Here is a 13129-nt window from a genome sequence, read left to right on the forward strand (position 1 = left end):
GCCCTTGATTGCACTTTAAATGTTCTCTCCGGAAAGCCATCTGTGTGTTTGTTTTATCCTGTGGGTTGTAACATGATGCTGTCATTCATCTTGGTGCTCAGGTAGGTGGTCCTCATTTTGGCCATCGGTAGCCCTTCGCGTGTCCTTTCTGCCCGCTCCCATCCTGTCAAGCCTTCCCTCCCTCTCTGGTCCTGCAGGGCGATCTGAGCTCATCTTGTATGTTCTGCCCCAGCCCTGGAATTGACCACCTGTCCTGCATGGCGCCCTGGTTCCTCATAGTGGAGAATGAGATTTACAGACCGTGGCCTGGGTACTGACCGTGCTTGATGCTGTTGGGGCATCATTGCTTCAGGTTTTCTCTGCCAACAGGGCTTGGAAGTAGGAATGCTAACCCATGTGTATATGCGCATCTGTATGTCTCTCACAGTATCTTTTCCAAAGCTGCTGAGTTCATACTCACAGGGTGCTAGAGCGTTCATGTCGTGGGCCTGTCTGAGGCTTTGGGTGGCCACCCCCAACCTGTAAGGGGTACGCAGAGCCCCTGGAGAAAGGAGGACCTTCCTGTGGCGCTAAAGACTTGGGTGGGAGGCAGGAAATGACATGTCCCTTTTGAAGGCCACTTGGGACTTGTGGCCGTGGGAGAGGCAGGCAGAGCCGGGCTCTGGGCCATCCTGGGTCAGGTAACCTCGCCAGGCGGGCAGGTGAGAGGATGGATCCCTTCCTTCCGGTTCAGAGATTCCTGTTTTTGGACCCGTGCCCAGCCCCAGGATAAGAGGTGGGCAGTGTGGTCTGGTGCAGGCCCAGCCTTCTGAACCCACCTGAGGGTCAGCCCTGGAGGCTCTGGTGACTGGCAGCCTCATGGCCAAGAGCACCTCCTTTTGGGGGGTTCTTGGGGGGCCAAGTTCTGTGGTCCCCAGGCCTCTGTGCTGTGGTGCCGCTGTCTCCTCCCTGATTCCCGCCTGTGGTCTCTCCTTTCGCCCCACCTGTGGGTCTTGGCAGAGGGGGCTCCCTCAGCACCTGTGCCTTCAGAATCAGCACGTGTGGGGCAGCGGCTGTTACGTTATCAGCAGCTCATGCCTTTTGGGGGCATTGGTGTCCGATGCCTGGGGCTGTCACTGCAGGCTTCTGTCATGCTGCGGTGGGCTCCCCTTGCCAATTCTATTCCTAGTGCCCAGGTCTGCCCAGAAGCCGCAGCAAGGTCGACGGGCTGGGCCCATGGCAGGACACGGTCAAACCTCAACCACCTGGGTCTTCCCCTCCCGGCAATTAATAGAACTTAGTTTTTGGAGCAGTTTGAGATTTACAGAGAATTTGGGCAAGTGGGAGTGAGAGTTCCCGTCTCTCCCTGCCACTCCCCGCCCGTTTTCCTCATGGTAACATCCTGCCTATCGTGGTGCATTTGTCTCTTGATTAACACTTTGTTAGTGACACTTCACACTTCATTCGGATTGCCTCTGCTTTTCCCTAATGGACTTTTTTTTCTGTCCCAGCCCCCCGCAACCCTGACCTCCCAACTGGGATCCCTCGTGGCCTGTAGCCGTCCCAGGATCCCTCGTGGCCTGTGGCTGTCTCCTCAGGCTCCTCTGGGCTGGGACCGCTCCCCACACGTTCCCTTAGTTTTGTGCCTGGACAGTGTTGAGGGGAGTTGGCCAGGCAGATGGTAGGGCGCCCCTCGATTGGGGCGTGTCTGGCGTTTTGCTCAGGCTCGCACGGGGTGGAGGCTGTTGGGAGGACCTCAAAGGTAAGGGCTCTTCTCGTCACATTCTGGCAAGTGTTAGGACACGGGCCATCAGCAGGACTGGGTTAGAGCCATGTGGCTGTTGCTGCTGCCCTGACGGCCTGGCTGCAGGGGTTCATCATCCTCCCCCCGGGACGCTGTCCCCTGACTTTCCATTCATGCACTGATGGAAGGAAGTCACTGCATAGCCCATGCGTCAGGAATGGGGAGCTGTCTGGGCCCCAACCCCTTGTCCTCCCTCCTTGGGGGGCAGTGGAGGTGGGCTAGCCTGGCGTGTCATCCATTGCGGATGGGGGCCAGGGTGGACACAAGCCTAGGCTCGGGCTGTGCCTTGAGAACTGGGGCCCGGCCTCAGCCCCAGAGCTCCAGCCTCCCAGCTTGGAGTGGGCACTTTTCAGGCCCCGGAGAGGGAGGGCAGGACCTGTGGTCTTGGCAGCACCGGGCTGAGGTCTGTCCAGCTGAGAGCCTCCGGGTCTGGTGGACTCCCTGCCTTCTTGACCAAGTGCTGAGAGTGGGGGTGGCACATTGCGCAGCGGGGGAGAGAGCTGTGCAAAGAGACAGTTACGTGTGGAGGGGAGACCCAGGATCCCATGGGGACCTGGTGGTAGCCAGGACCAGCAGTCACAGGGGAGAGGCCTGGGTGGCCCCTAGGAGTGGACAGGCGCTTGCCTCCCCTGAAGTCAGGGAGGTGTCCTTTGCTGCTGTGACAAGTGGCCGCAGACACAGTGGCTGAAAGCAGCACCTGGTCATTCTCTCCCATGCCTGGAGGAGGAAAGTCTGACATGGGCCTCCCTGGGCTAAAACCATGGTGTGGGCAGGGCTGTTCCTTCTTGAGGCTCCCGGAGAGAGTCCATTCCTTTCCTTTCCCAGTGTCTAGAGGCGTCCACATCCCTCGGCTTGGGGCCCTTCCTCCCGCTTCACAGCCACAGCGCAGCCTCTTCCAGGCCCTGACTCTCACCCTCTGGCCTCTTCCCACGAGGAGGCTGTGAGGACATTCGGTCCCCGGATCATCCCATCTCAAGATGCCTAAGTCAGTCCCATCCGCAAAGCCCCTGGTGCCATGGAAGGGGAAATAGTCCCAGGGGTCTGGGGGTGAGGACAGGGACATCTGTGGGACCATTATTCTGCTGCCCACAGCTGCGTGGAGGGATTCCTGAGTGCGCAGGTCCTCTTCAGCTGGTGACAGTGTCAGGGGTCGGCCTGGGCAGGTGGGAGAGGTCGTGAAGCCCTTTGCAGGGCACTTGGCCGCTCATCTGGCGCGGGGAAGAGGCACAGCCTGCGGCCCGGTGCTCTAGGGCCTGCTGTTCCCTTCCTACCCAGGGCAGGGCCTGTGGGAAGATACGGAAGTCGGGTGAATGAGCCGTGCCCAGTGATTTTAAAAAGCAGATTAAAATAACACAGCAAATGTCAGAGCTCATTGCGTGCTGTAGGGCGTTTGTGAAACTCGCATTGTTTATTTTTTTGAGACAGGGCCTCGCTCCGTCGCCCAGGCAGCAGCCTTGAATCCTGGGCTCAGGTGATCCTCCTGAGGAGCTGCGGCCACACCTGCTACCACACCTGGCTCAGTTTTAAAGTTTTTGTAGAGACAGAGTCTCACTATGTTGGTCAGGCTGTTGAGACTCCTGGCCTCAAGTGATCCTTCCTCATCGTCCTCCCAAAGTGCTGGCATTACAGGTGTGAGCCACCGCACCACTTGGTGTTGTTTAAAAGTCCTGGTGAGTTGTAAAAAGTGTACAGCTTCGGGAGGCCGAGGCAGGTGGATCACAAGGTTAGGAGTTTGAGACTAGCCTGGCCAGCATGGTGAAACCCCGTCTCCACTAAAAATACAAAAAATTGGCCAGGCGTGATGGCGCACACCTGTAGTCCCAGTTACTTGGAAGGCTGAGGCAGGAGAATTGCTTGAACCCAGGAGGCAGAGGTTGCAGTGAGCCGAGATCGCGCCACTGCTCTCCAGCCTGGATGACAGAGCAAGACTCCATATTAAAAAAAAAAAAAAAAAAAAAAAAGAAAAGATACAACAAAACCAGGGCCCCAGGGAGCGAGCTTCTCTGCCCTGGAGGTTGGGCCCACCGAGGGGACCTTAGAGTTGCTTCTGAAGTGAGAGTTGGCGTTAGCTGAGCAGAAGGAAGCAGAGGGCAGCCTGAGTTGAGAGCCAGCACCGGTGGAGCTCAGAGACGAGGGCTCGCAGGCCTGGGCACCCACCGAGCCCCAGGTGTGCCAAGTCCAGTGGGAGCTGCAAGTCAGATTGTGAAAGTCCTTTTTGTTTTTTCCTAGACGTAGTCTTGCTCTGTCACACAGGCTGGAGTGCAATGGCGTGATCTCAGCTCACTGCAACCTCTACCTCCCAGGTTCAAGTGATTCTCAAGCCTTAGCGTCCCCAGTAGATCTTAGCTCACTGCAACCTCTACCTCCCAGGTTTAAGTGATTCTCAAGCCTTAGCGTCCTGAGTAGCTGGGACTACAGGTGCACATCACACCCGGCTAATTTTTGTATTTGTAGTAGAGACGGGGTTTCACCCTGTTGACCAGGCTGGTCTTGAACTCCTGACCTCAGCTAATCTGCCTGCCTTGGCCTCCCAAAGTGCTGGGATTACAGATGTCAGCCACCGCGCCCCGCCATGAAAGTCTTGATATTGGCCGGAGTGGTGGCTTATGCCTGTAACCCCAGTACTTTGGGAACCCAAGACAGGAGAATCAAAAATTTGAGGCCAGGAGCTCGAGACCAGCCTGGACACGATAGTGAGACCCTGTCTCTTAAAAAAAAAAAATAAAAGTCTTGGTGTCACATCCAAAGTTTGGAGTTCCGTTCTGCATTCATCCTACAAGTGTCTGAGCGTCTGTGTCCAGGACTAAGTTTGACGCCTGGGCTGTGCCTTGGCCCTTGTGAGGTCGCAGCCCCTGCCTCCCTCTCTCCCTGTGCTCTGCCTCTTGGTGTTGGGGGGTGGGGAAAAAACTGGGTGCATTTTCTGCACTTTTCCCCTTGTAGGAAGCAAAACTTGAAAATCTCTCAGTAGTTGTCTGCATCTTAAGGCTTCCAGAAGCTTCTTTGGTTTCATTTGACTGTTCACGGATACTCTCGCTGCCTCGGCCCCTGGTTTTTAGGAGCTGAGGTTAAAATGGACCCTCATTGGAAAACTTGACTGGGTAAAGTGCTTATAGTTACGGATTTTTGTGTTGTTAAAAATTGACAAGAATGTGGAAAATCTGAATAAAGGCAAGCATCCTTGGGCTGTGTGCAGCTGGTGGGAGTCGAATTTAGAATTAAAACTTAAGCGTGCAATCAGTTTAGTTAATCATGCTTTTATTTGCATGTTTTAGGAACCATCACCATTGCTGGAGGCACCTGACAAATCCTAGCCAATTTTTGGAGCATCTCCACCCAGGAACCTCGCCATCCAGAAGTAAGTAACACGGGCCCGGCCTCCAGGTGGCACCACAGGACCAGGGCCCGGAAGGCTATGGCCTCTTCCCTGGGTGGCCTGCCAGGCTCTGAATTCCTGGGACGTCCAGGCATGAGCTGTGCTTAGACGGGAGCCTGCGGTAGGGAGGTTCTTCTGGAAGTTTCTGCATGAAGCCTGTCTGCTCTGGGCTTGCATCTCGCCCTTTGGCATCGAACCACCCGACCCTCATTTCTAGAAACCGCAAAAGCTGCGGCTCCTCCTGCCTTTCGAGTGATACTGGGGTTTCCCCAGGACCCACTACCCTGTCTGCATCGGCCCTGGGGACACCTGGGCTCGTGGGGCGTTCCCCCACACACTGTCAGAAGTGGGGAGCAGTTAGAGCAGGGGTTTCTAAAAATGGGAGACTCCTTTTTTTTTTTTTTTTTTTTTGAGACGGAGTCTTGCTCTGGGAGACTCCTTTCTAAATGCCAAATGCCTCTGAGATAGTTCCATGGCCTGGCTGCCCCGGGTTTAGTTCCTTTTCTTGTGCCTTTCTTACAAGCCAAGGACAGTGGGCTTAAAGAGGTGCCTCTGCTGGCAGCCCAGGGGGACCACTCAGGAGAAGAGAGAATGGCCTTATCGCTTCTGGCCATATCCATAGGGCCCGGGTGACCCAGCGGAGAGTGTCAAGTGTGGGATGAGCAGTGCTGTGTCCTCCTGTGAGGACGGAGATGGCAGTGGCAGCGGTGGCTGGCAGAGCACTGGGGAAGGGCGGCCTGGTATGGCGTTGCCCTTGGATTCTGTGCCACTTCCCTGTGCAGAGGGAAGAAGGTGCCTGTCCAGGGCCCCTTGTAGCTAACGAGAGCGAGTATGGACTTGAACTGGGCCCTTGAGTCATTTGTGGGTGCCTTTTCTGTTCTGCCACGATTAGGACCTTGAGGAGGGTGGTAGAGCCTAGCCTCCCTTGGGAAGGCATAAAGTGTAAAGGAAGAGGCTCTGGGCACCTGGTTGGCAAACTATGGCCCCTGGACCCAATCTGGGCCCCCGTTTTTATAAATAAAGTTTTATTGGCACGTGGCTGTGTCCATTTGTCTGTGCATTGTCTCTGGCTGCCCTCTCCTCACAGAAGAGAAGTGGGGAGCAGTTCCACTTGGGAGAAGTGAATAGCTGGAAGAGAGGGCGTGAGCTGCGCGTCTGAAGACATTTCCTATCTGGGCCTGTGCAGAAAACCATGCGCCTCCTCTTGTCCCGGTTGACTTACTGCTGGCTGGGGCAGGATGGACGAGTCTCTTAGTGACTTGGTTTGGAAATTGGCAGCTCTGTCTGTGCCTCCTAAAATCGTGCTTTTACCCTTCAAGTTTATGCTTTGTTACAAGATGGTCAATTTACTAAAACTCAACTGTCTTCTTTGTACCAAGATTAACATAGCACAAACCAAGTAAGCAATGTGCTCTGTCAGTTAGCTTTGTTTTTTTGAGACAGGGTCTCGCTGTGTCACCCAGGCTGGAGTGCAGTGGTGTGATCATAGCTCACTGCAGCCTCCACCTCTTGGGCTCAAGGGATCCTCCCGCCTGAGCCTCTTGAGTAGCTGGGACTACAGGCATGCACACCACACCTGGCTAATTTTTTTTATTTTTGTAGAGACTACGTTGCCCAGGCTGGTCTCAAATTCCTGGCCTCAAGTGATCCTCCTACTTCGGCCTCCCAACGTGCTGGAGTCACAGGTGTGAGTCACCTCATCCTGCCTTAGTTCACCATATAGCCTTTGATAAACCCACTTGATATCTGAAGGTGCTGAGTGCAGCAACGAGGAGGTGCTAGAAAATATTCGGGGAGAGCACGGGAGACAGGAGTGAGGGAGCCGGGCTCCTGCTTCCGGAGGCCTGGAGCTGAAGGAGAAGAGGAGCTCAGGGCAAACCGTGTGGGGTTGCTGTGGTTTGCCAGGTCCCCAGATAGGCGGCTTTACTGAGATGAAATTAACACGCATCATATTCACTCTTTAAAGGATACAGTTTGGAAATGTGGGTGCCCTTGCAGGGCTGGGCAGCATCACCACTAATTCCGGAGCATCTCACTGTCCTAGAGGAAGCTCTGTCCCCCCTCAGCAGTGGCTCCCCATCCCGCCCCCACACCCCTAAACCAGCCATCCCCTTCCTGCCTCTGTGGACTGGCCTGTCCTGTCCTGGACATCTCTTAGAAATGGGATCACGCACTGTGTGGCCTTTTGTGCCTGGAGTCTCTCACTGAGTGCGACATCCTCACAGATGAACCTCAGTTCATCCACGCCATGGTCTGCGTCAGAGCCTCACTCATTTTCGTGGCTGAGTCGCGTTCTGCTGTGTGTGGCGCGCCGTGTGAGCTGCTCCCCTGCCGATGGGCGTTCATGTGGCCTCCTCTCTAGCTGTTGGGAGTCGTGCTGCTGTGGACGTTGGTTTGCAGGTGTGGTGTGGATATGCATTTCCATTTCCCTTGGGTCGACACCTGGGTGTGGAATCGCGGGTCCTAGGGTACGTTCTGTTTAACCTCAGGAATCGCCTGCCCGTCTCCACAGCGGCCGCACCCTTCAACATTCCTATGAGCTGTGCCTGAGCGCTGCCTCTGGTTTTGGAAATGTCTCTCGGAATAGTTGCCCGCTTTCTCCATTCCCACCCTGGAGCCGTCGCTTGGTGCACAGGGGGAGCTGGGCTGCGGGTGGTAGGGGAAGGGGGTCCCATGGCAGCTGCGAGTCGGCCTGTCCTCCTGCCTGCTTCCCGTGCCTCTGCTGTTAGCTTATTCGAGTATTGAATCATAGTGGCTTTTTCCTCCTAAATAGAATGCTAGGTTATCTTTTTCAGGCCTTGTAACTTTTCCTGCCCTGTAAAAAAGCACACCTTGAACACCTCGCTTTCTGTCTTTGCGCACAGATAGGTGTTGGGTGGGGGCTGATACAAAACACCCCTGTCTGGCCGGGCGCGGTGTCTCACGCCTGTAATCTCAGCACTTTGGGAGGCTGAGGCAGGCGGATCACCTGAGGTCAGGAGTTCAAGACCAGCCTGGCCAACATGGTGAAACCTCGTCTCTACTAAAAATACAAAAACTAGCCAGACGTGGTGGTGCATGCCTGTAATTCCTGCTACTCAGGAGGCTGAGGCAGGAGAATTGCTTGAACCTGGAGGCGAAGGTTGCAGTGAGCCGAGATCGCACCATGTTACTCCACCTGGGCGAGAGAGTGAAACTGTCTCAAAAAAAAAAGAAAGAAAACACGCCTGGCTGCGGCCTCGGGTGTCCCCGTGTCCTCCACGCTTGGGGTGGGGCCGCTCTGACATCATGCGCCATTTGGGGAGTGTCATGACCAGGAGGGCATCTTTTGTTTTTTCTTTTAATTAAAACAAATGCTAGGCTGGGCATGGCAGCTTCTGCCTGGAACCCCAGCATTTTGGGAGGCCAAGGCAGGTGGCCTTGATTGCTTGAGCCCAGAAGTTCAAGACCAGCCTGGGCAACATGGTGAGACCTGGTCTCTACAAAACAAATACAAAACTTACGTGGGTGTGGTGGCATGCACCTGTGGGGCAGGAGGATGGCTTGAGCCCAGGAGTTCCAGGCTGCAGTGAGCTGTGATTGTGCCACTGCACTCCAGCCTGGGCGATACAGCAAGACTCTGTTTCAAAAGATAAAATCAAATTAAAAAAAACACTGAAGGGAAAGGGTAGAGTGCAGGCCTGGCACAGGTTTCTTTTTTTGTTTGTTTTTTGTTTTTAAGACAGTCTCGCTCTGTTGCCAGACTGGAGTGCAGTGGTGTGATCTCGGCTCACTGCAACCTCCTGTGTTCAAGTGATTCTCCTGCCTCAGCCTCCCGAATAGCTGGGATTACAGGAGCACACCACCATGCCCAACTAATTTTTGTATTTTTTTAGTAGAGATGGAGTTTCACAGTGTTGGCCAGGATGGTCTTGTTCTCTTGACCTTGTGATCCGCCTGCCTCGGCCTCCCAAGGTGCTGGGATTACAGGCGTGAGCCACTGCACCTGGCCAGATTTTTAATTTAAGAGACTTGGCACGCATTTTTCATTTGCCTCTGTCTGCTTTCCATAGGCCCCCAAGCAGGGGCGATGTGTGATTGTCCATTTGTTTTCTCCTCTGCAGTTTGGCGGTCCTTGGGTAGAAGGACGGAGCGTTGAGCTTGGGTCAAACCACTGGTTTTATGGGCAGAGTCGAGTCGCCCGGAGGTGGTGACTTTGGCCACGTTCCTTGTGAGGGTTTTGTTTGGCTCATTCATTCAGCATAGGCGGGCCCCATGACCATGTGCTGGTAGTCCTATGTTCCCTCTGAAAGTGTGGCCCTGGTCCCTTGTCTCCTGGGGATTAGTGGTAGGGCCAGGCCTGGCCCTGGGAGCTCTGGGTCTTGAGCCTGTTCTTCCTCACACCACCTCTCCTGGATACGCAGGGCACAGGGCACAGGACCTCCGCCTGAGGGCCACTGTGCTCAGGCGTGGCTCACATCTCGTGGCTTCGTCTTGAGGCTGGTTCGTCTGCTTGTCTCACCACGCTTAGGCCTGAGTGTCTGAAGAAGTAATGAGCTGCAAACCTCATGACCTGGAAATCCCGCCTGTCAGAGCCCAGGCCTCAGGAGGAGGCAGCTGAGGATGTTGGGGGTGCCAGCAACTGGATCCCGCTTCTACCTGCCTCACTCAGGCCGCTGGCCACCCCCACAGACGGTCCCGGGAGTAGCTCTGTGACCACGCGCAACTGTTCCTGCTCCATTTCCTGGAGCTGCCTCTGTCTGTCGGTGTTGTGGGGGAACCGGGTTAGGAGAGCTCGCTCCAGTGTCTGATTTTCTGGAAACTGTGCTCCTGTCTGAGTGAGCGCAGGCAGAGGTGTGCTGGGCAGGAGTGGTCTCCAGGTGGGAGGGCTTGGAGGGACGTGGGGGTTGGTGGGTTTTTTTTAAAGTTTTAATTCGTAGTTTTTATGGGTACAAGCTATGCTTATTTCTTTGTGTAGTACATTTTCCACATGGCAGTTGTGGCGGACTGAATAATGGTCCCCATAGATGTCCACATCTTAATCCCTGGAACCCATGAATAATTACTTTAAATGACAAAAGGGACTTTTTGCGGGTGGCACTGAGTGAAGGACCCTGAGCTGGGAGATGACCCTGAATGATCCGGGGAGCCCAGTGTCCTCACCATGTCCTCATGAGAGGAGGCAGGACGGTGAGAGTCAGAGGCTGGAAGAGGCTGTGCCGTGCCTGTGGAGGTGGAGGAAGGGCCTTGAACTGAGGGAGCCTGGCACGCACTGGTGCTCTCTGGAGTAGGACGAAGCAGAGAACGTTCTGGTGCCAAGATTTTCTCTTTCCTGCCTGAGGGCCCTTTATGTACATTAGACCAGAGACAAGCGAATCCCGGTCTTGCCAGGGGAGGCATTTGGAGCTGCTCGTGGGACGTGGTGATGAGGTGCCAGGCCTCATGCCTGGAGCTTGGGCCGAGGGGCGTTCTCGTGCTGCCTCTGTGGCCAGGTTTCACTTGGGAGCCTGGCTGCATCGCGGGTTCCTCCTGGGCCATCTGACTCGGGGCTCCTCTGTCCTTGGTCCCTGCTGGGAACCGTGCTTTGGCAGCAGGAACCCAGTGAGATGGCAGCACAGGGGCCAGAGGCCAGCTGGGTCTCACTGGGGCGGCAAGGGGCTTCACCTGACGGCCAGCCCTCCCGGGACAGGGACCAGCTGGGACTCACTGGGGCAGCGTAGGGCTTTGCCTGTTGCCCAGCCCTCCTGGGACAGGGACCAGTGGGAGCAAGAGAATGAGGGCCCGAGGGAGCCCCACACTTCCTAGCCACAGAGGAGGGCCTGACACTTCAAGAACAATGCAGTGTCTTTTTGGATTTGTGGGTTTTTTTTGGAGACAGGGTCTCATTCTGTCCCAGGCTGGAGTACAGTGGTGCGATCAGGGATCACTGCAGCCTTGATCTACTGGGCTCAAGGAATCCTCCTGCCTCAGCCTCCTAGTAGCTGGAACTGTAGGTGTGCACCACCACGCCTGGCTGATTTTTAAATCTTTTGTAGCGATGGGGTCTCGCATGTTGCCCAGGCTGGTCCTGAACTCCTGGCAGCAAGCGATCCCCCACCTTGGCCTCCCACAGTGCTGGGGTCACAGGCGTGAGCCCCCGCCTCCGGCCTTCTCATTTTTAAACTGATTCTTCGTCATCAGTTTCTGTGTGTGGCTGCTGAGAGCCATCACCTGGCTGTTTCTTGGGTGGCCCTTGAACCCCCACACCTGCATCCTGCCCCACCTTCAAGTTCTTCCATCCCAGACTGGACTCTGGGTCAAGGAGAGTCCTCAGACCCTGGGGACATGGGCAGTTGTGGGGCCTGGGGACATGTGGACAGGATGCCCGCTTGGCCCCAGCAGTGCCGGTGCAGGTGGGGTGGAGGCCTGATGGGGATGGCCAGACTGTGCCCACCTGAAGCCCCCTGCCAAGCCCCTGCATCTGAAGACTGCAGAGTGAGGGCAGCAGCCCAGGAGGGTGTCCTTGGGCCGGATGTGTCAGCCATCAGGAGAGCAGCCGAGGCTGGAGCGTGCGGCCCTGCTCAGCCCAGCCGGAGGGGTCCCCTCTCACTTGTTCCTCTCTCAGGTTGCGGAGGAGCTGTCCAGGACAGCCGGAGTGGGGCTGCCCATAAGATACAGATGCTGGTCCCACGTCATGGTCACAGCAGTAGGGCTGAGGAGCCAGGCCTGGCCCACGGTGTGCCTTAAAAAAGCTGCCTTAAAAAAAGGCTTTAAGGCCAGGCGCAGTGGCTCACACCTGTAATCCCAGCACTCTGGGAGGCCAAGGTGGGCGGATCATGAGGTCAGGAGTTCGAGCCCAGCCTGACCAACATGATGAAACCCCATCTCTACTAAAAATACAAAAATTAGCCGGACGTGGTGGTGGGTGCCTGTAATCCCAGCTACTCAGGAGGCTCAGGCAGGAGAATTGCTTGAACCCGGGAGATGGAGGTTGCAGTGAGCCGAGATTGTGCCACTGCACTCCAGCCTGGGTGACAAGATCGAGATTCCGTCTCAAAAACCAAAAACAAAAAGGCTTCATTGTGATACAATTTGTGAACCATACAAGTCACCCATTTGAAGCATGTTATTCAGTGGTGCGTACTTTACTCAAAAGGCTGCTCTTGGGCCTCAAAATGAGTAGAGGGGAGAAAGGGACCCTTTTTTTGTTAGCGATTTTGAGAGCTGGGTTGGGTTAAACGACTTTCACGGTAAACTGGGGGCCAGGGTACCCAAGCCTGTCTTGAACCCCGAATAAACAAGAAACCCAGGGGCGGGGCGTAGTGGCTCATGTCTTATAATCCCAGCACTTTGGGAGGCTGAGGTGAGATGATCACTAAGCCCAGGAGTTTGCCCTGGTCTCCCAGCTTCCTCTCCAGTCCCCCAGCCAGGAGCAGCTGTAGAATCTGCGGACCCAATGTGAAATGAACCCACAGGGTTCCCGTGCTAAAACGGTGAAGAATCTTCAGATGGGGTCAGCTGGGCCTTAAACTGTGTATTTAACTGAGCGGGGCCTGGGGTACCAGTGGGGGTTGCATGCCCTGGAAGGCAGCCATGCCTGCCATCCACTTCCCACAGCCAGAGAGAGCTTTCTAGAAATTTCAGTTGGATCGTGTCTTCTTGCTCTGAACCACCCGTCGGCTTCCCCTCCAACCCCACAGGAAGGGCAGGCTCCTTCCAGCCCAGCCCCCAGGGCCCACCCTGGTCTAGCCTTGACCCCGCCGCCTCCTCTGCGTTCCCTGCCCTCCGGCCAGTCGGGCCTTAGCTCTTCCCTGGCATTGCGGGGTCCTTCCCTCTACCTAGACTTTCCTCCTGCCCTGGACCCCCCAGAACTTGCACTGCTGCGTGTTTGACCCTCACGTCCAGACGCAGCCCTGCTGCCGCCCAGACCTCTCTGGTCCCAAACCAACTTCGTTTGTCTTTTTCTGTTTTTAAAATTTATTTATTTATTTTATTTTACTTATTTTTTTGTTTTTGAGACAGAGTTTCACTCTTGT

At 55.4% G+C, this 13129-nt stretch overlaps 1 protein-coding gene across 6 annotated transcripts in view; it reads left to right on the forward strand.

Moving 5' to 3' along the window:
- Positions 1-13129, forward strand: part of LOC105485051 (lysine demethylase 4B) — a 183652-nt gene that overhangs the window by 43960 nt on the left and 126563 nt on the right. For all 6 annotated transcript variants that reach the window (XM_011747234.2, XM_011747265.3, XM_071088152.1 and 3 more), the window contains exon 2: positions 5056-5138. The gene's annotated coding sequence lies outside the window, so the exon portion shown is untranslated. The remainder of the gene's footprint in view (positions 1-5055; positions 5139-13129) is intronic.

Source organism: Macaca nemestrina, chromosome 20, assembly GCF_043159975.1.
Source record: "Macaca nemestrina isolate mMacNem1 chromosome 20, mMacNem.hap1, whole genome shotgun sequence".
Classification (NCBI taxonomy): domain Eukaryota; kingdom Metazoa; phylum Chordata; class Mammalia; order Primates; family Cercopithecidae; genus Macaca; species Macaca nemestrina.